This window comes from Phaethon aethereus, assembly GCF_964289735.1.
Source record: "Phaethon aethereus genome assembly, chromosome: 7".
NCBI classification, from domain to species: domain Eukaryota; kingdom Metazoa; phylum Chordata; class Aves; order Phaethontiformes; family Phaethontidae; genus Phaethon; species Phaethon aethereus.
The window spans coordinates 8,371,775-8,395,753 of NC_138583.1; positions in this window are offsets into that span (position 1 = coordinate 8,371,775).

The window sequence follows — 23,979 nt, forward strand, 5'->3', positions numbered from 1 at the left end:
AAAATCATTCAAGGCTGATTTGCTCTTCAGTACACTCTGTCCCTTGACATTTGTAAAGTTCCTCCCTGTATTTCTGTCTGCAAGTTCTTACACAACCTGAATCACTACTATCTCCATATTCCTTATCCTTTATATAATGCAACAGATAAATATCTAAATGTTGCAGAGGCTGAATTTATTCCAAGGTTCACCATGTCCCTTCTCTATTTTCTTTGCTTTTATAGTTCCACTTACTTATGTTCCTTTACTTCTATGACTGCAGAGAAATACGCTATCTGCTTGGAAATGCCTGCCATCAAAGACACAATGTAGATCAAGTTATCTGCACTAGCTTTGAGCTAGATGGTACAAAGAGCAACGGTACTAGTGACCCAATAGCAGAAATTTCTACGTGTTAACAGCAAATCCATAGTACCCTACAGACAGACAGACCCTGAACAGTCACTTCTCATGTCAGACGTTGCTGGACCCCCAAGCCCTCCTTCCTTACAGATGACACTAGCACAGTCCAAGAGATCACTAGTAAAGCTAATGATTCACTTCAGAGCAGAAAGTTCTCTATAATCAGTTATTCTTAATCGCATGAAATTTCTGTTACTTTCTTCATCATCCGTAACCAATACAAATTCCCCTGTTGAGTACTGCTTACCTGGAACTAGCTCCCAAAAGCACTTTGATAACTATTCTAACACAGAGTTTGATACTATGTAATTTTCTCTTTAAAAAACATTTTAAAACATCTACTGCTTTTCTTTTTTAATACTAATACCAAAGCTACCTGTGGAAGCAAGGGTATAAAGTTAAAATTTGAAGGAAAAAACCCATGCTTTCTATGTCTAACAGTTTTGCAGTAGGCAAGCACTTAAAAGGAACCAGACCACCCAGTTCACAGCACTGTTCTATTTGAACTCCCTCTGATGTTGAAACTAATTATGCATCTAGCTAGGCAGGCTAGCATCAGAGTTAGAGAAACAGCTTGAAAAAAAAAATCAACAATTTAGGGTTTAAAGGATTAGATTCACACCCTAATGAGAAGCCACAACTAATCATGAACTCTCACTTTCTTTTATGAGCATTCGTTGATGTTCTGTTGGACAAGATATGGGCTATTTTTAGATAATAGTTCATAAAGAAAATGTCCTGTGTAGTAAATAATACAAAATTTCATTTTCTTAAGAGTAGAACTAAAGCTCCAAGTTACAGCCTTTGGGATTGCTCTATACAATAACCAAAAGCCTGACCCTCCTTTCCAAACCAATGAAGATTTTAAAGGAATAAACTAAACTGAGAGTGGAAGTGTTCAGAAGGTAAGTTAGTAGAGAAACACCTTCCCCTGGAAAGAGTGTTTTGGCCAGCATACCTTCCACCTGTTCCCTAAACAAAGCAAAAAAATGTATCACTAAAAGGAGGTTTCTACTGGTACAATCATGTTCAGATCTGGTAATCTGCCAGCAGGAAAAATGTCTTTTGAAAAATAAAGGCTATTAGGGGGATAAGAAGCTCTGTTCCCTCTCAGAAAAGAGTAAGAGAGAAAAGCACAGGAAAGAACTGAAAAGAATAGAGAAAACACGTGACAAGCAACTTTATCTCCTGTTTTTCACTATTCTCCAGCAAGAGCACTATCACCTTACCTGTAGGTTCTCTTGAACCTCTCCCTTTCACACAAACGTCTTGTTGCTCACATAGTTACCGGTCTTGCTTTTAGATTAAGAACAATGTTGTGCAGAGTATCTACAGCCTCCAAGGGCTCACAGGGGAAATACTGTTCTAACCACAATCCCTTGGCAACCCAGCCAAGCTACTGTTTGAGAGAGATGCATTGTGAGTTAGGGTGTCACTCACCCTACCCCATACTCACCCTTTAATCATCCACCACTGCACAGATACATATGCCCTCACAACTTAATTTCTGTCATTTCCCCCCTTCTCATTTAGAGCCATCTCAGAACCTCATTTCTGCCAGGCTTCTGCAAGGGCAAGCTAACCAAGGGCAAGCCCTCAGCAGAGCCACGGCCATTTAGCAAAAGATGCAGCAGAACTGGGGATCTAATAATATAAGTGCTAGCAAGGACATTGATTTACATACATGGCATCAGGATACATCAGTATAATTAGAACTGCAGAAGCAACACAAATATTAAATACAATTAAGAAACCAAAGTTCTTTGGCAAGATAGTTCACATTTGTAGCATATTTTTTCTGTAAAAGGAAGTTAAAGTTGTCCTTTGAAACTTCGTTAGAAGCAGGAAAAAATTAAGTATGGAAAACCTGATTTTTTAAAAATGTCCTCCTTATTTCTCCTAAAAATGTCACCTTTTATTTCAGGACACTACTTAGAAGTAAAAGACACTTAAAATTTCTATTCCTATCAGCTTTCTCTTACATCTGCTGTCCCAAACAATACTTCAGATATGTTATATAATCTGGGAAAGCCACATTTGGATTTCCAAGCAAATAAAAATTTAATTTACATGAAAATAATCCAGCACCAGTTTCCACTTTCCTTTTTCTGTACATATTTTAGCCATGTGGGTATTTTTTGTATTTCTTTTTCTCCTGAGTCTAATCTGACCTTTTTTTCCAACGCACACAATTTAAGTCCTAAAGAAGGCCAGAAGCAAAATTTCTGGCTGGTAGAATTCTACTGAAGTCAAGGGGAATTATCCCATGTGGATAAAGATCTGGGGGCATAGCAGCTGTAGCGTAAAAAGAAAGCAGAAAAGCTGAAGCACCCTAGACACAAAAATGAGGTGTGGAAGTTTGCTCGTATGGGTAAATTAATGAGCTAAGTAATCCTGATTTACTGCTCTGGAGCTGGCACCTGCCATATAGAATATCCTTACAGCCTTGCTCCTTTTGTAGTTACAAAGCAGCTAACCCTACTATAGCAGAATTTTAGCAAGAGAGAAGTGAATCTATGAAAACCAAATATATTTATCTGAAAAATAAAAAACATAGTGTATTGAAAGATAAAAGCATAAGCCTCCTGCACAGAAGATTTACATGAACCTGACTACTGAGACATTTCCTTCATTTAAAATTAGTTGTTGCATGAGTAGCATAACTAATGAAGCGGTTTTCTTATAGATTTGTCCCCTACTGTCATGACCCAGATCCTGCAGCAATATTTCCAGCTGCACCCTGCAAGAGACAGCTAGAAAGCAGAGTTATAGCTAATCTGACAGTGCACAAATGCTAATTGGCTAGTCAGGTACATTTTGACTGATTAGCTACAACCAAATGTTACATATAATGTGTGATTTTTCTCAGGGGGATCTTCATTTGTACAGTTCTCTTCTAATTTTCCCAAAATTTTGTACCCATTTAGACACCTCTGTGAGTCCTACCTGTTCCTCTTTCAGATTTCACTGAAATTAACCCCTGGGCTCAAAAGTAAATGTAGGTAGGGGCAGAACTGACAGAGAGACAACCACTACACTATGTAAGTGTTTTCCTTGGGCACTAGACTTACAAATAAAAAAAAATAACATCTGGAAATACCTCAGATTCCCTGTCACTATAACAAAACACTGCATTTAAACATCACAGAATTTCTTTCCTTAATCATACATAATGAGAGACAGCAAATATGTAACTTAAAAGGCGATGCTTCTGCTGCTTTTGCCACTATATGTCCTCTATCTGAGGACAAGCTGAGGTAACAGGCTAGCCTTGCCACATCAGAAGTCAACCAGTTCTAAGGTTGGAAGACCTTCATAGATTTAAAAATGGGGACTGCGGTGGTCTGCACTACATTTCAGAACAGAGTTGGTGGGGAACATGGTGATTTTTTTTTTTTTTTTAAAGGAAAAGCCTTAAAGGCATGAAGGATTGGAGAGCAAACAACAACTGGGGGAGCTGTGAAGCATCTGTGTCTTGTTAGTCTGTCAGATCATTTTATAACATTGAAGGCCAACACCAGGTATTCTTCATCATCAAGGCAGCCACATGGAAAGAAATGTCGTCATGAGTCCTAACTGACATTTCTCTGAGCAGACAGGATTTGGAGGTCTAAATTTCTTCCTTGCCACTGGCAATGATTTAATAAAAGACTGTGCATGGATCCACCTGAAGTGCAGTACAGTTTCCTTACCACTTCCACTCTGGGAAGCATGAGGGTCTCAGAAGAATTTTTTAAAATACAGGTCATTGAGTAGTTCCTATGAAGGGAGTAGACACTTTTTGATTTATTTCCTGAAACCAAAGTGCTTCGTTTGTGGAAAGCTTTAGTTGCTCCTAAGTCCTGAGCTACATGTGTTCCTAACACATTAGATTTTGTTCAAAGTCAGATAATCACAGTTTAGGGGTGTGGGGGACACCACTATTTTTTGTCTTGGATTGAAGACAGTACAGTGGCACTTGCCTTCCAATTAACTTAAGTCTTTATTTCATCTGGCTAGGCAATGTGATCAGAACTCAAGGCTGCAGCTGCCAGCACCAAATAATACAGCAAAATAATTTAACATATTCAAATATTGAGTGTATCTTTGAAAAAGGCAATGTAGGAGTTGTGCCACCCAGTGGAACAACTAAGAAGAAAATACTGTATACAGAAACTTCTACAGTCCTCAAGCTGCAGAGTACTTTCCATGGTATCATTCAGACCATGGTTGTTAATTCAACTCTATTATTTATTGTTCTTCTGTGAATTCAGCAGAAGCTACCAATACTTCTTTGCCAAAGTAGAGAAAATAAGATTTTAAGTGGTATACAGAAGGCTAGTTGGTGGGAGGTGTGCTCCTTTACCTTATTCTGTATTTTTCATATAGATTTGATTTCTGAAAGAGTCCCTTGTAATAAATTAAAATGTTCTGCCTCAGCCATGTAACTTCTCTCTTGTTATTTGGCAGTATATTAATCTCTACAGAATATTTCTACAAGAGATTAATTGGGGCTGCCACTGAGAAGCCAGTGAGTAAAGACTGGTCTGGTCTCAGTAAATAACAGTAATTTTATTATGCAAAGTACAAGCAATCTCAGTCCCCATACCAAACAATCAAACTTAGCACAGGGGGACTGTCTGACCAGAAAACACTCATTAAGGATGTCTAGCAAGATCAACCTAAGGAGGGCATTTCAAACAAAAGTCTCTAACCTTGGGGCAAGAATTTAAGTGAATAAGATGTACTTAACCTGTACTTGTGGTAAAGTCTTTTCCTATCCTACTATTTAGCAAGACATCCACTGCCCCACTCATTTGTGAAAATGGTTGGGGGGGAACCAAAACCTGAGAAAGGCATTATAAATCTCTTACAGGCATTGTCGTGTAAAAGCAGCCTGAGACTCCCTTTAAACCTCCTTACTGTAAACTGAAGGACTGGGAGAATCTAAGTGAAGCTGCAGTGTGGGAAAAATGTCTTCAGTCTTGCATGGGGTATCAAACTCGGAGCCAGTCAATGCCTTAGCAAGTGCCAAAGGTAACATTCAGAATCCTTGTGCAGTGGAGATGATAAATAGCTAGAAGCCCTCTCCCCAATAGCTATCAAAGCCCAAACTCCAATATCTGCTGATTCGTGCTAACACTATACTGTAATATATGTCAGTGTACACATTTGGTATGAGGTACAACCTTGTACATAAACAGTAAATTCTTGTTCTAGTCAACATCAATTTCTGATGTAATCCTCTAAGTTGTTTTAGTGGCGAACATCAGGATGGGACAGTTTTGCTTAAATAATGCTAGGCCTTTGTGTGTTTTAAAAGGCCTCCAAATACAGTGCCGTAACACCAGGCACAGAGGAACACTAGGCCTTTTTTCAGACTCCCTCAGCAACATGTTAAATTATCTTATTCTGCGTACATTAAACAAGTTGGCAAACTGCCACGTGACCTTTCAGTTGCAAATCTCTTTTCAAAACTGCTTTTTCTTGCATAGGTTATTCAGCATGTTCTCAGAATGCAGACATTTGTCTTGATTCCCTTACCATTGGATAGTCATCACAAAACATAGGATAAAAAGGACCATGTTTATTAAGATGAAAGGCAATGTGAACGTGTTCCTTTTTGGTATATATCTAAATATTCGCTGTCAAATATGAGACTACCATCCAGCTTCAAAAACTGTAAGCTTTGCATTTTGGGGGCTTTCCCTAAGTGCATTTAAGCTTTGCATGTATTTGTGTGCATGCATCCACCAACATAGATGGCAAAAATACATCAGGAAAAACATCCAAACACATGCAAATAATTTTTGAATTGAAAGCATCAGCCTGATTTAATGAGCACATTTGTATCAGCAGTAGCTTCCTCTCTTTCTGTGTAGATAAGGATCCTGTCATGATGAGGGGCACAGGTACAGAGATGAAGAGAAATCACCAGCTGCTCTTCTCAGCCTTTTCATTGCCTACACAAGACAAGTAAGCAATAGCAAAAGGATCCGAATACACTGTCAGTGACTACTGTTTTATTCTTAAAATTTCACCTGTATGATGATTCCAAGGCTGCTGAGACCTCATGTAACTTGCAGATATACACATAGCTGTGATCACATAAGAGGTAGTCAATTTTCAGATTGTGTCCATGATGAAAAAAATTTGAAGATGGTTAAATTTCAAAAGTATGGATCTTTTTTTACTTAATTTTACTTCATAGTTATGAGTTTAAACGTAAGAAGTACATTCTTTCAGGACAGAGGTTTCCTTAGCAGACTCACGGGAAATACTGAGGGTTGCAAATGCAAGTGAACAAAGACACAGAGAGAATTTGGTTTTGAACAATCCATATGTAATTTACATAGACAGTTTTTGCGTTTATGGACAAGTTAGAATTGCATATTTGCAAACAGGTAGTTATACTTTTTACTTTTGAAAAAAAAATCAAACAAAGAGTTGGCAAAAATAATTTGTTACTAATCCATTCTTTACACATTACCTTCATTACGATGTCATCTCTGTAACTTTCAATTTAAACCATGCATCTTTCATGTTCATATATAATATTTTAAATGTTTTGTGGTCCTTTTTTTTTTCAAAATATTACCAGTCTTTCAAAGCTGCATGTTACCAGTATATTCAAGTGTCTGTGCATTGACTCTAATGAACCTTGGCAATATTGCAGCCAACAGAAATGGATTTTTCTGTTTACATGGTGTTAGCCAAGTTAAGTTGTTGGGCTGACTCAGATGTTTTGTATTACTATCTTGTAAGAGAGTTATGAATCCCAATTGAAGGAGCTTGTATTCTAGAAAATGGCTAGCATAGACCTCAGGCTAAGGTCACATATATGTATATATTGTCTGCTTCGAGGAAGAGGCAACAAGAAACAATCAGACAACAGTGGCCATCTTAGAAAGACCATGCTGGAGGTAGTTGGACCATAGAACTTCTGTGGGAACATCCTCTTAAGTTGCTTCATTAGGAGTTACTTGGAGTGATACAACCAAATTTTGCTTTAATGTTTCATATTTGTGAGCGCGCGATATTGGAGTGACTACTCTAGAATCTTCCATTTCTATTCACCTAGCTCAAAATATCCTTGGTCTTACTGAATTATTAAGGCAGTACTAAGTGATTCTGACTAAGTGACTTGGAACTCAGCAGTTAGTCTGGCTTTCTGTGATCTGCTAGTCTTTTCCTCCAGTATCTGCCACTCACACTTCTCTTTATCTCAGCCCTTGAGGAGTGAAAAGACAGTTAGCTGAATTTAGCACCTTACAAGTGTGCTTACGCACTGGAGCATGCTTATGTGAATCTGACATGGTGAGCTGGTGGAAGGGTACAGCTGGTTCAGCAATCACAACAAAATAATCTTTCAAGCCAATCATGCTACTCCTCTAGGCTCCCATTTCCAGAGGATCCCAACTAGAGGGTTTGCAACAAAACCAAAGCAAATTTGCATTGCCAGGAAGCAAAGCAGAACACTTTAATCCGGGTCAGTACATCCACCACCTCATGATAGAGCTGAGGCTCTCGCTGCTTGAAGGCACATACCCTTTTGTCTACCAAACAGCTACTTAAATTAGATATTCTACCTTGTGCTGCGATCTTGATTTTCTTACAGTCTCCAGCTGCATTTTCACATTTTCCTTGGAGCATCTGGAAGAAGGAAGGGGTACAATAACCATTGTCAAAAGCAAAGTTGGAGTGAAACATTATGAAAAATTATTTATTTTTCAGATCTGCCAGGTAAGACAAATAGCAGACTGTAACTCTTGTTAAAACCGTATAGCATCCAATCATCATCCATCAGCATGGATAATTAAGGAAGTGCTCCTCCAACCACACGAATTGGGCTGGAATCATGTCCTGAGCTCATTTAACTACATTGCTACATGAAACTAAGCACATCTTTTAGTCTGTTCAGGGCTTGGGCTGAAATTCCAACCTTAGATTTCACATTTGTTTTTCTCCTGTTAACAATGGATAAGCCAGAAGGAACACAGACTTTCAGATCTGAAATTCACCTGGCAATATTGGCAGCTCAAGATTAAACATGATTTCGTTTGAAAGCTGACTAGCTTTTACACCTCTCTACTCAGATTTGCGTGAGGTAGGAAAAGATCTCTGTCCCAAGACTCCTTATACACTAAGAATAAAAAATGAGCAAAGCAGCTGCCTTTTATCAGAGAAGGAGCAATAACTCCTTTATTCCAGCTAATGATTTACACAATAATCATGGATTCTTCTTTTTGCACATTATATAGACTTAACTTACTCTGTACTTTAAAGTACTTTGAGGACCCTTTTGAAACGACAGCTGATATTTATTGTGAAATACTGATGTATAGAAATAGAGAGGTGAGAAAGAGCTGATCATGACTTAAAAGTAGCTTTCATTTTACTATGGAAAGACATGGTTCCTCACCTGGAAGAGAACATCTTTCTGTTTCAGTCCAGCTATACTTCCTACCTATGTATGCTCCCCTGTGCTCTCATCCCTCCAAGCTTTAAGCAGGAGCCTGACTAGATCACCTGTGAGAACCCTTCCAACCACCATATCTGTGATTCTGTCTCTCATTTCTATCATATTATTCCTTGCCCTCTCCACCCCACCCAAGCTTCTGTGGCAGATATTTAATTTTTAAATTGTCCTAGAGAAATCTCCTTTGTCTGCTTGCAACTATTGTCAGCTGGCTGACATGTCCAGCTGTGCCAATATGCCATAAACTTGCTGCTCAGCAAGAGCAGAAGCAACGATCTGCACTAAGGTTCTGTTCATGAGAGAAGACCAGGAGGTACACACGGAAAAAAATTAAAGATCTCTACCACAAGGCCAAAAAGAAAGGTCTGCTCCAATTCGTGAGGGGCCTTGTGCAGTCCACCTGCACTTCCTAAGGAATGATATGACAACAGCCAGCCAACATTAAGACATCATGAAGTAACTAAGGTCAAGAGGCATCTATGGTCACATCTGTTATCATGATAAACTGTCTAACTAGAATAATCTCACTTAGATAAGTGTGTCTGTGCCATGAAAACTCATCTGACAGCAATCCCAGTTACTGTCAAGAACCTCACCATTAGCCTATGCAATAAAAAAATGTAACTTACCAGTCACTGTCCTCCCTGCTCCAGAGGTGACCAGTGTAAATCAAGAGCTTGCTGTATCACAGATGAGCTGAGTGATTTTAATGAGAAACCTCATCCTTATGGATTCCTGTTCCCTTGCCACATCTTGTCAGCAATTCTTCAGAAAATTATTCTACCATTCCCAATTGCAAGGAAACAGATGGCACATGGAGGGAACCTCTCTGATGTGTAGTCTCTTGGTAAAACAAGAATAAATAAATTAAAGACCAAAGGCCAACACTAATATTGTCTTCTATCAAAATGCTGCTTAACTAGGTTACATTTATTTTCTGTTTAACAGTTAGATAGGACAGTCATCTTCTGATGCTCATTTAGTTGATTCCTGCAATAGCTGCCTAAGCAACATATACTGTTTTCACAGTGTAGAACACCAGCAATAAAACAAGGCATAGAAACAGATGAAGTAATATTACTACGAATACATGATTTTCCTTGGATTTCCAAGTATCTGAATAAACATCAGGGCATTTATACTTCAGTCATAATTTACACATAGTCATACTGCATATGCATCTATGCATATGAAATCCATACAAGAGATAATAAATACTCAGTAAAGCACATTTATAACAACTCTTGCTAGTGCAATGAATCCCACCCCTTACAAATTAATGTGGCATGTTACAAAAATGAATATCTGAGTAGCAGTGAATGGATACAAAACGTATTCTTCATTTGTTTCCACGGTGTTAAGCTATGTAACTGAAAAAAGAGGGGAAATTTTTCCTAACGAGTAAATACACAAACTTGCAAATAACATCTTTAGCAACTTATAGTTGGAGAATAAGCAGAGAAGTAGCATTTTTTCTTATTGAGGTATTATGGGAAAGTTTGGTTCAATTCTTGCATATAAATACAGAGATGGCTCCCTTAGAGAAGGTAATTCATTCAAACATACTTGGCATAGTGTTCAACAATCTTTACTTCTGCAAGCTGCAACGAAGTAAAGCCACTGAATAAAGCAACTGTATAGATAGGTAACTCATGAACATACTACGAAAGCGATCAAAAATTTTCCACTTCTAGTAAACTCCTGGAACTTTTCTATACTACTATTTCTTTGGTCAAACGCACGGTGGTGTGGAAGGAGACTGGGTACTGTTCATAGGAGAAGCAATAATTCAGAGGATGCCCTAAGTACCTGCTCCATTGACTATTATGTGTCTGGTGTTCCACTGTTCTTCTGAAAAACTACACTCGTGTAGAAAATGAAAGCAAATCAAGTGCTGGTTCAGTTTTGCAGACTTTCACTCCCACTCCAAGGACTCCCTGCTGGAGACCATAAAGTTGGGATAAATATCTGATTTTCCTGTTAGAGGAAATTCCCTTTAAAGTCCTGCGGAGACTTTCACACATGTTGAGTTCCCAACCCCACAATGCAAGCATCTCAGGCAGGTGCAGCCAACAACCTCCAGCCGACACTGCTGTCACTGGAAGAGTTCAGGTTCCACAGCCAGTGGGAAAACAAATCAGAGAATACATAAAAATTTAAGAAACAAAAGCCAAAGATGGAATACAAAGAGCTATTTGAAGTCTGCCTGAACAGTGTTTATCTCATTGGCAATGCCATGAAAGCAAACAGCCACTAAACCACCCATGCCACCATGAAAAAGAACTTCTCTGGAAAAACTCCTGGATCTGCACAAATCATACACAAAAGAACAAGACAGCTTTTGCTAGACTCAGCCCAGTAGCCTAGCAGTTGGCTTCAAGCATATGAAAGTTTTGATGAAAGCAGGCTAAGAACATGTTTGCTGTTTGTAGAAAATGACAGCTTTGATGCTACATTTCATATTTCATAAGTTTTAAATAAAGGAATTATATCCAGTCTTGCCATCCATGTCACAATCTATTACTTTGCACCTAAATATAGCTCTGCTGACACCTTCAGCACATCAAAAAAACCCGTTATTCTGGTGACCAATTTGTACCTTTTTTTATTTTGTGCTGCCTATACGGTAGCTGCTACGATGCAAACAACAACTTAACTTGCAGAGTTAAATGGAAGGGATATGACTCATATGTTCTGATACAGGTTGTTTATTAGTCATGACCACAAGACCATGGTTTTGTGCTATGATAAGCTCTGACTCCTGCTATTCGTATTATGCTCATGAGTTTTTGATGATGATACATGGGAACATTCAGTTGTGAATAAGAACAAGGTGGCCTGTACTGTGATATTATCTGCTGTAATATTGTGCATTTTTACAGATGCTGATGGATTTCCAGGAGCAACTGAGCAAACAAACCCAGAGCTGTGATCAAACTTGCTGCTGCATATGCAGCTGCTCCAGTTCTAAGCCGTGCAGAATTGTCTGAATGTGGGTTTCAATATCTTTTGTAAGGCAAAAAGGATAGCTGGATGTTTTACTTTTTCATCCCGCTTTCAGTCAGTAATTCTCTAGCCACAGTTCTTAAGGTTGTAATTGCTACAGTTGATGCCATTTTCAAGCAATGGACCTCATGACTTATGTCACTATCAAATGTCACTATCAAACCCATCTTTTGTTTTCTGTAGTCTGCAAAGGTAACTAGAGACAGCAAGCAATTATACAGCTTCCATGAACCTGGCATGGGACCGCTGCCCATAAGCCTGCAAAGAGTCAGATAGGTAATGCTTTAAGACAAATATACCATAAACACAAATGGCTACTCTGAAAATCAAAGGCCTGACAGTGGTTTGTAAATCCTGAGCTGTAAGATTTTATTACTGATGGTTCACCACTCCAGGTTCTCCAGAACCTACAGAATCTTCAAGTGCATAAGGCAGATCTATACTGTATTTGGAGCACGACCTCCAACTCACAGCCATCCCTGAGCTTAAGCTCTTCTCCCACCCATGTTATTTCAGTGAGCTCCAAGGCATGCTGTGTCCTGTTCTACCCTGGAGGTGAGCCCAGATGCACACTTTCATGCAGTGCAAATGAGCAGGTACACTGTGCCCAGTCCCATTTCTCCTATCTACCCTTAGTCCTTTGTAACGTGGTCATTGGCAGGCACCCGAGTCTGCCACAGAACTCTTCACTGAAGAGCTGGTGGGGTGTTGAAGGCTTTCAGCACTTTTATAATTTTACGGCCTTGAATCACTGTCACAAGTGTTTTACACATAGCAATATGGATAAAAATAGCCAGATGAATTTTAACTTATTCTTTGACTGGATGTATATAATTGCCATAACTTCAGGTGTCAAAGATCATTTAATGTCATCTCTGAAATAAATATATCATTCCCCATCCTACCTCTATATGGCTGACAACACTGGTGCTTGTCCAAATATTTTCCAGAAGGCAACCACACTTGATTAAATATACCAAGAGATAGAGGATCCATCACTTTACTTAGTATATTACTATAATTGACTCACTTTCATTTTTAAAGTTTTTTTCCAGCTCACCAAGTCATTGATTCTTACATCTTTCCTCATCAGACTTGGATGAAGATGGTGGATAACAATAGTTTCAGTGTCACTGTTGAGTTATCTTCTACTGTCACTAGATCAGAGAAATACATTTGTTCTCATATTCCAGGAGTAGAACCTCGTTGAAGACTCCTAGATTTTAATTGATACATTTGTTACCAAGAAATTGCAATAAGAGATTAAAATCTTATTTGTGCCAACGGATATTTGTGACATAAAAAGTATTAGTAGCCAATATATTTATATCAGTTATCATATGTTTCAAGCATTCTAAAATGTAAAATGACTTATGTCTGTATATATATACATGAATGTAAATATATATATATGAAAAACATATTAGTTGCATGATAAAGGCCTGATTCTGCAGAAACTCAAACTTTCTGCTCAACTTTACCCTTTGTAAACAGTACCACGGATTAGAAGGAAAGTACAGATCAAGAGCTCACATAGCTCATTAGGGGCTATAAGCAGAATAATTAGGTTTATTTGGCCATTGGTCTAATTTATTATCTTCTCCCAAAGACAGCAAATTAACATTACCTAAGCAATACACAACTCATGTCAATATTTCTGCAGACTTCACCATATTGTCTGACTGAGGTCACTGTGTAAGCATTAAAACTCAAAATCTGACAAAGGTTTATATATATGCAATGAAAATCTGTTTATTCCAGTTGTTTTTAATTTGCTTGAACTGCTAGTTTAACACATTCAGATACAAGTAGCAGATTTTCCAGGGTTATGCTATATACTGACATATAATGCAACTAGTCATACCACCATTGGATCAAAACTTACTGACTTTTATAAAATAAACTGTATAAGCACAGTCACTACTCAGTGGTTTGACCTCCTCCTGCCACAGCAAGCCTGCGCTATACTTGTTCCCCATGTAAGCTACAGACAGATTTTTCTCAAGTGGCCTTTTAGAGTGGCTGTATATACATTCTCATGCCCTGATACGGTTTTTCCTGACATCTTGAAGCACTACAGCTGCATGCTCAAAGAGAGACTTCACCAGGAAGGGAACATTCTTTGAAAATTCAATGAGATCAGGTGTCCCAGCTTGGGAAAGCAAGGAAGTAATAACAAGACCAGAAAACTTACATCATTATTTTATTATTCAAAATACTGCATATTACTGCACCTGAAACATTTTTGTACATTACTGTTTTTAATGAATTTGCAAGACTTTTCAGGTATGTAGCACTGATCTCACCTGAAAAGGTTACATGTTAACTTTTTATATCACTTTTCATAACTTTTTCCACAGCGGGAATTATTCTCTAAGGGTTGTACTTGAGATATGGTGACAAGCTCTTTTCTGTGCAGACAGCAATACAAATAAATATAAATAGCCATGTAAATAGCCAGATAAAAAGTAATAAACAATGTTTTATTTTACTGCAAATTTTAGGGATGTAATATTTTCTTTAACGTGCTGTGTGTTGTCTTCTCAACTGCATATTTCTACTGGCCACAAAGATACAGTGCATAAGGCATGCTCATTCTTGCCATTTATTATTTAAAATTATTATAGCTTTTAATACTTTTCAAAGCAACCTCTGAATTTCTCTGTTTCACAGAACTGAACCAATTCTATAATTCATCTGTTTTCTAAACAATTAGCCTTTTAATCCATACAGATGTTAATCTGAACCTCAGCCTTAACCAAATCAGTCTATCAGGCCCAGGTTTGCTTATGTGTCGAAAATAGTCCTTCAGATGCAGCATTTGAATGTAGGAATTGACAGAATAAATTCTTCAAATTATAATAAGCTGAGAGAACTAGGATATGAAGATGGAGAATGAGATCATAAAACATTTGGTCATGTTCTAATCCAAGATTTCTCAAGTGTGAGAACATGTTCTATGATATAATATTTCTCAAATAATCCATATTTACTTTTTTGTGAAACCTTTACAGTTTTCTAAAACATAAACCTTTCTTTAAGGGACTTGCTGAATCAGGCTAAGATAATTCTGTTCATGGAAATTAAAAATAAAATTCAGGTATTTGAGAACTCAGAATAAAATAAATTTCAATTTTTTAACTTCTCTATTTGTTTTCAGAATAAGTTACATCAAATAATTTATCACCCATTATTTTTTGCAAACTTACCTTTCAAGGAATGTGGAATGCCATAAGTATCAGCACATATAGTATCAGATCATTCTAATCTTATGATTAGCATATGGTGAAACAGAAACTAGGCAATTCGTACCTAATGTGCAAAATTACTTTGTGAGGACATGTCTCAATATTTCTGTGTATTCAAAGCTGGCAAAGCAAACATCTGTACTTTTGAAAAACGTTAGTAGCTAAGGAAAAGTGATTGAAAGTTTTTATCAAGATGACTTCACATACCTTATCAGTTACATTGTTGAATCATGCATTATAGAAGTCCTCCAGATTGAGATCTAGAATGGAAGCAAACATTAATCAACAGTTACTTTGCTTAGTATGGCTAGGAACATTATGTTGCCTTGATAATTAATTAATTCAGTATTCCCAGGGGAATAATAAGGAACTGTGGTTAACCTTCTCCCTATAATAGTCATTTAAGTAGACAGAGTCCTGGGACACCAAACGGCCTATCAGAACAGTGGTCATGTGCGGGCACCAATGTCTCTCACACACTGCTGCTATGGCCCAGCTCTGAAGTGAGTTTCCAGGGGATCCTGCAGATCTTTTATTCCTATTTGTTCAGACCCTCCAGTCTGTGCAGTAGGAGAGCTCTTACCTAGCCTCGTCATTAGTACCTCAACAGAAGAATATGGCATAAAATCCACAAAGCAGCCATGCCTAGCAGACTATCCTAGCTTATCTGTTAATTACCTTACACACTTTGACACTTTATTAATAAATCTTGTTATTAGTTGATTATGATTTTTCAACAGCAAATAATGTCATAAATTCATTTTAACAAAACAAATTATTTTTGGTCTTGCCACAGCACATAGATAACTCTGTTCATGGTTCAAAATGTTCTTTACCCTGTGGTCCAGAGATCACTGGCAGATCTTAACTTGCCATAAAGTAGTCTATGAAAAGAATACAAAAGAAAACCAACAAAGAAACTATGCATACATATTCCCACACTTGCAAGGAAGCAAGCAAAGTAGTACAGGGAAGAAGCAAAGATAACAGTCAGAGTTCAGGAGGTTGTGGTCATTATACACAAGATTTTCCAGTACAAAGGGAATAACATTATCATTGTATGTATTTAAAATACCAAATTTAAAATATCAATGTCAAAACAACCAAGGGCAGGAAATCACTTTAGATCCCAAAACAAACAGACAGTTATTAAGCCACTTACATGCTGATTAAACCTCATTTTAACATCTAATACCCTACAAATGGCTTTGCACAGGTTTTTTTCACTGTTGTAGGATGAGCCTCACCAGGTAATGCCTTCAGTCTCTTCAGTGAGAGATCTAATCCCAAAGCTGGTCACTTATTTCAAATTTCTTTAAAAACTAAACCTAAGCTTTTAAATTCAAAGCCAAGAAATATATTAGTTTCCACTCTCATTTTGCTTCAAAATGCCAGAATCCCCTAAAACTACCAGAAGGGATTCTGTATCAGTAATGGTGCCTGAATATTTAAAAAGGCAAACAAAAATGATATAAAACTAAGCAAGGAGTTATATTTGTATAATTGGGAAAGTTCCAGTTTTGGCATTTATTATGCTTTGCACTCCACTGGCCTCCACTCCACCCATAAGACAGTGTAGGGACTGTTCTCTGGTATGGGATGTGTGTGTTCACCCTACATCCTATGTGAATCTGTCGGGATATATGACAGGGATATAAATAGTCCTTTTCTCCCTCTTGGAGCTTTGTGCTGAATAAGTTGGCCAAACTTCAGAATCGTGCTGTTGGCATTCAAATGGCACCGGAAACTGTATCACACTAAACTTCACTGATGTGTTTCCTATGCTGCTTTAGAATGTCAAAGGAATCTTTTTATCATTTTGAATCTAACTGAAGTGAGACAGGGACAACTCTAAAGGTTATATCTTGTGTTCTGTTCACAATCCTGACCTCCTTACCTCATTTCCACTATTAATAGATTTGCATTCCTTAAGACAGTAATAAATGAGGCTAGTCTTGTAAGGGGAGTAGTATCTTTTAATAGCTGCACTGAAATAATGGAAATAAAAAGAGGAGCTTGCAGAACCTAATGGAGTGGGTTGTGTGCTGAATGCTCTTCTGTTTTCTCCTGCTAGAGTAGCAGGTCTAATAAAAGATACTATAACATTACCTCTCACAAATAATGCTTCATTTGTATCCCCAGACCATCACAACTGCAACAAATGTACTTTAGACAGGTGAAAGTTAACAAGCCAGTTTAAAATGGAGAGGAATGGCTTAATATGAAAAGATATATGTGTATTTTCCAGTAACACTGTGGAGTAAAATTGCCCTGGTTGATTAAACAAATAAAAGCCTTCCTGTGTTTCTTTAAATACCAACTAATTCTAGGAAAAATGTTATAATTCAGGTTTTCAGCTGCACCTTTAATTCAAATGAGTTTTAGCTAGTTGCATCCTCAGGACTTCCCACAGTTCATCTGTACGTGATAAATCTTTGCAACGCTGTTACATCAAACTCTTTACATTAAAAGCCCATCATTTCTGTATTTTTTTGTTCACAAAGGACAAGATTTATGATAACTAACTTCTGCCATCTACAAATTAGGATCCTAAACTTACCTTGTCACCTGGGCTCCCTGGTAGAAGAAGAGACAAATACTTTGAGGGGATGACTGACTTGTCCAGATGTCTAAGACAGGCACACGCAACCATCTTGTAGAAGAGCCAATCTCTCTCTTCTCTGACCATACAAGGAGCTGAGATAATTTGCTTAGCCTATGGACTAAATGCAAGGGTCTAGTCCCATGTGAGGTGCCCTAGCAAAACCACTGCTGCTCCAGCAGAGAAATATTTGCCTTAAGTCCTGTGTCATACCTGCCAGCCCTATGTCAGTATCTTACAAAATGTAGGGCATCTCAAATGGCACTACATGTCTTAATTTAGGCAACTGATTCCTGCTGTAGATGTCTAACCAGGAGCTAAAATTACATGATAGAAAATTCAGCCATAGGAAAAATAGTGAACTATGTAAACTTAAAAGATTTTCAGGATAATGTTGTAAAGGTGAGACAGAGAAAAGGACAGAAAGCAATGAAGGTAACTCCTTTTTTTCTGCTAAGGAAAAAGGAGGCCTTTTTCCCCTACCACTTCTATGCTTAAAGCTCCCTTTCTCCCCAGCATTCCCTACTTTGGATGCTAAGGAAAGAGCTTGCCTTGTTTCAGTCTACTTTAACCAGGGTCAAAACAAACTTACCTTAAAGCTGAGGAATGTGCTTACTTTCACAGGGGTGGAACATAATTTGTGTTTGTGTCCTGCAGCAGTCTTGCTGTCACTAAAAGTGCTTTCAAAAACTTTGCATTTGCAAATCCACAAAGGCTTCATGAGGCCTGGTACTCCACCATAATCAAAAGCATGTTTCAAATTACTCATAATCAGCTGAATTGATGTGAATGGATAGCACATGAGTTGGCACATTTGCCTCTGCACTTGCAATTGTTTTCAATGTTTACTTTTAAAGCAGGATTTTGCAAAAGCACAGCATTTGCATACTGTTAGAATTTTAAATATCTCACATTTTCTCTGCCCACTAAGAGGCGAAAACCCGAGTTATACATTGCTTTATTTGAGAATTACATGGATGTGCCGTTCCTGAATACAGGAAGATTTCATTTCATACTTTGGACATACATCTTGATTAGATTATTCTGCATCTACCTCATTTTAAAAGAGGTGTTAAAAACCACTATCAGATTTCCAAATCTGGTTCACACCCATTGGTATGCCAAGAATTTTAATACGTCTCACACTCTACACTTTACTGTAAGTTACAAATTTTGCATTCACAATCTATGCTTGTTACTAAGTATGTGATTTAATAGTCAAAGAGAGAACTGCTGTATATCATTTTATACAGTATGAGCCATGTAACAACCATTTCTGCCCTGCAAAATGAATCAGGAAAGTCTGCTTTTATTCATTGCAACATGAGTGTTTGAAGGCCCTGGAATTATAATGCCATTTTAAAACCACATGTTTATCTGAAGATACATTTCTTTTCTAATATATGATTCTAATGCAGTAAATCTAACAGACAGTAAATAAAGCAGATGTGAACCATGAACACTTGCTTTGAAAATGTGAGATGAGATAGGATGAGATGATGCTATCTTTCAAGCTTCATGGACACTTGCCCTAGCTCAAGAATAGATGTCTTAAAATGCAAGTATTTATTTAGCTGGTTCTCCCTGACCCTTAGAGACATTCAACTGCAGTACAAGCCTTTCATATGCCTCTATATGCTCATTTTAAGTCAGCTTTGCATCTGATGAAAGGTATAAAACAGCTCCATTTGCATAGTTGAAACTCCTTAAATGTGAAGATCCACGTTCAAAAGTAACGGGACAAACAAGCTATCCACCAAAGAATGTCTGCCCTTTTTGCCAAGAACAAGGGGAGTCTTATTTGAAATAACACATGTGATGAGAGGGTCACAGGAAGACACACTACATCAGTTTAGCCAGGCCACATTCTCCTTCCAGAATCACATCTCCGAAGGTGAAATCAGAGCACACTGGTCTAGACCACAACTATACTCTAGAAGCAATGACGAGTACAGACCAAATTGACATTGGCAATACACGTATGGGTTGTTGTCTTGTCAGCAAATACATTCAAAGCTAGCGCCAATCCATCAAATACCTTCAGGCTCCAGTACCCTTTCCCTTCACCCAGCTGCTGTTTACAGACAAAAGGAATCCATTCTGTTTTGCTGAGCAGATCAAAGTGTAACAGGCTATATATGGCCTGCAGTGGAGAAAAACACTGTGGCATGCCATACCATTACACTGACGTAAGGTAATTACAGGCATCAACAATGACACGTTGACTTTTGCACCTACCGCAGTATTTTAAGCCTCTTTCCACTGTGTCATGAAGTACAGAGTTCAGCCACCAGCAGCCCCAGTCAAAATGTGCCAGTGCCAGCCAAAGGGGGCTGAGACACAGAGGACAACTCTAGACATGGACTTGGAAGCTAAGGTCTGACTCAGCACTGCCTAAGCCTCCTGGGCAAAAGTGACTGACAGGTAAGGGTGTGCTAACAAAGAAGACTCAATACCCAGCAGGAGATGGAAAGGAGAAATAGCAAGTTTCAACCATAGTTAACTGTTGTGGAAGCTGCTCCCCTTGCTAACGGATTCTTAAAACATATTTATTCCACAAGAGTTCTTAATTACTCTCTAAAATCCTTGATTTCTGAATTCAGTTAGTTTGGGTAATGCCAGCTTCGAAAGAGAACTGTGCTCAACTCTGCCAGGCTATGTGAGCACTGAGGAGGAGGAGGTGGTTTATCCCACTCCCCATATCCTTATCCTGAAAGCAGAGACAAGAATTCCATGCCCTCTACCTGGCCTTGCAAAGCATGGGAGCAGACACGTGGTTATTCATGAAGAATCGGCTGCTTCATCAGTTATTGCCAGTCTCTATCAGAGAAATACAGCCAGAGAGATTATGTCCGTGGACTACTTCAAACTAGTTCCTGTAGTCCTGTGGGGTAAACAGCACAGCTTGGGAGGACCTGGTATGGAAAGTGAAGTGACATTTTAGAAAATCCAGAGTAGCAAAGAATTTTGACCTGTAACCTTTCTGTCATCAAAGCATCATGAAGCACCTGGACTGGAGAACCTGGCCCCTACCCAGTCTAAAGTCCATAGGGGCGGGTTCACATCTTTGCCTATTTTGTAACTCAAAGTTGGCACAGTAGTCACAAATAAAGAATCATTACATTACAAAATGGAATTCTCCTCTTCCTTTCTTAAGGAGATAGCACTATATCAGTGAGGGTGAACCAGTATGTACAGACCTGTCTAAAAATGCCTGAAAGATTTTAAACCACTTTAAAATGATCTGAAAAATTATTTGCATAAGCACTGAAACTAAAAGAAAGAAAAGATTTTTGCTCACAATATCAGTAAAGATAGAAACAGTTACTGTCTAATGAGGTTCACATAAGCACATACAGGTTGTTAGGAACTGGTCCAGACCACTCCTATATATTTTTCATGATTCCCTATATTGTAAGTTACTGTACTATAGTACTGTAACATGCATGGTAATTTGTAACAGTACACAGTTTTTTTCACTTGCCTTCCATAAACATGGTATAACAGTTACCTACAGTAGGACAAGAATGTCAGAAGAGCAGAAAAAAGATGTGATGTGATCTGATAAACACACCTCTTTAAATGAAATAGGCATTACTTGAAGATTTATATCACTGGAGAATCTAAGCCAGGCTAAAACTGGCGAAATTGCAAGCTATTTAGCGTACCCCATGCAGAGAAACACAGCATTGTTTTATAGACTGGCTTACGATTAACAACACTATGGGAACGGTACACTCCAGCTGACATGCACAACTTCAGCTTAAAAGATTATCTTTTTTACTCAGTCATTGTTATAGTAAAAGTTTGTGTTAGTTAAGCTAACAAAAGGAAAGAGGATTTGTTTTAAGGGAAGAAACATCTCTCACAATGAATGTTTAAGAACCTTTTAGCTTTCTGGTTTTGATCAACATGACTGGTTTATAAACTGCTTTTAAAACTGACATAGCAAACAAATCTTGTCAGAGAATAATACAACACACCACTAAGCTGTAGCAAATTATTTCCCTTAGGGTTAGGTTTTGCCATGTGTCCAGGAAAGACCAAATAAAAACATGTCCTTGCTAAAATAGTTTTTCAAAATTCAGCATCTTTCCCATACACAAAGCTTTTATTTTTGAAGCAAGGTTTCGCTCTCTTCTTGGTTTATGTGCAGAGTATGGCTTTCAACAAATGTCAGTAAGAACAGAACAACTTCACCAGGCTCCTCAGAGGATGTTTCATCTGGCTGTATAACAGCTGTATATGCTATTTAAAGCTGAGAAGCCCTAGGTTCATGATTAACAATTTAATGTAAGTTACATCATGGGAGAGGCACCTTGTGCAATCTGCTTACATAATTTACTGTACATGGTATTCGTTCCAATGTGAGTTATAAGTCATCCATGAGTAAGTCCTGAAGAATTAGAGGAAGCTGTAAGTAATACACAGGGAAGCCTGACAACAATGAGCATTTGTGATTCGTTAATAACTTGGTATTAACCTTTAACTTTTGGGTTTCCAACTGTTAAGTGTAATCATTAGAAACCTCCAGACTGATGTAATCTCTCACATTCCCAAGATGCAGAATGGGCCTTTCTGTCCAAACCGCTGTGTTAGTGCTTGCTGCAGAAAATTACTATGAATGCATTCACAGCTTTTGATGGAAGAACAATGAACTTCTGACAAAGCTGGGGTTGTGCATGACCATGATCATCATCATGTTCACTTCATGTGTGTGAATGACCTCACTAGACTCTTTTATGACTTCTTATTTTCACTCGACTGGGACTACTTTTATCTTATATACACAAGGTTGCCAATGTATTTAAATGAGGATTTAACTGAAATTAGTAGTTTGCAGTAAATTCATAATACTGTAGCTACTCCCTAAGCATACCAGCAACAGTCTACACTCAGTGGAGTTAAGTGTTAGGGAACAGTACAAATAGAAGTAAAGAAAAAACAAAATTTCCTAAGTACAGCAGCTGTGTCAGAGGCTTTCAGGGAGCCTTTTAAATGGAAGGTTGTTGATAAACTGAGAGAGAATGAACCACGCTTGGGGGCTATGATAACAAGACACAAATGTTTGCCATCAGAAATAAACCCAGTAAATGTACCGTTCAGTAGATGCGGGCATCACTAATACAGGTGCAAAGCTTTATCATTCACCTAATTTGAAAAAAAATTAAAAATTCTCAAATCCCACCCCATTTGTGGAGGACACACTCCTACAGCTACTTTCCACTCCTGGGCCTGCAAATTTTTTTTGTGCTTGGTTTTTGGACACTCTTTGAGTTACAAGCCTGATGGGAATAGGAACTTCCTTTATATAGCTCCGCATACAAAAGGTGATTTACACATAACAGTATCAGCAATGCATTGTATGCCTACTATATATTATGTATTAAACATTATGCTACAGCAGAGAAAAGAGATCTTTCCATTTAAAACCTGCAGGCAGACTCCAAATATTACCACAGTTTCTTAATGGAAGCAGGAATAGCCACAGTTTTGTGCTGTTGTGTCCTCTTCATCCATAAAGTACTTAATTCAAACATCTCTTTTCACACCAAATTTATCAGACCCCAGGGATTCCCTTGGCATCAGGAATTCTGGCACAATAAAGCAATCAAATGGAATGGAAGAACTGGGTCACTGATCAATTTATTCTCTGGGATTCTCAAAGCATCCTCAAGTCTGCTGAATTTGACTGTGTGAGTGATCTTTGTTGTACAGAGGAAATTCTCAGAGGGCATGGACCTGCCAGAGTAGCTTCTTCACCATCTCCTACAACAGGCTCTTTTTAGCAGGGCCTGTTGCGGTAGAACAAGGGGGAATGGTTGTAAACTAAAAGAGGGCAGATTTTGACTAGATATAAGGAAGAAATTTTTCACAATGAGGGTGGTGAAACACTGGCACAGGTTGCCCAGCGAGGTGGTAGATGCCCCATCCCTGGAAACATTCCAGGTCAGGTTGGATGGGGCTCTGAGCAACATGATCTAGTTGGAGATGTCCCAGCTCATCGGCTGGATTAGATGGCCTTTAAAGGTCCCTTCCAACCCAAACTGTTCCATGATTCTATGATTCTATTGCAAGTGACAGAGATAGCAGAAGGCAATGTGCACTCTGCTGGTACAGCTCCCAAGGGCCAACGCTGTTATCACATCTGCTAGTGACCAGCCTGACATTGAGATGGCCACAGCTCTGCAGTCACAGAGTGGAGCTTTCTACCAGCCTCAACCAGACTGTGGACTATCCTGCTGCAACATTTGTGCAAGCTG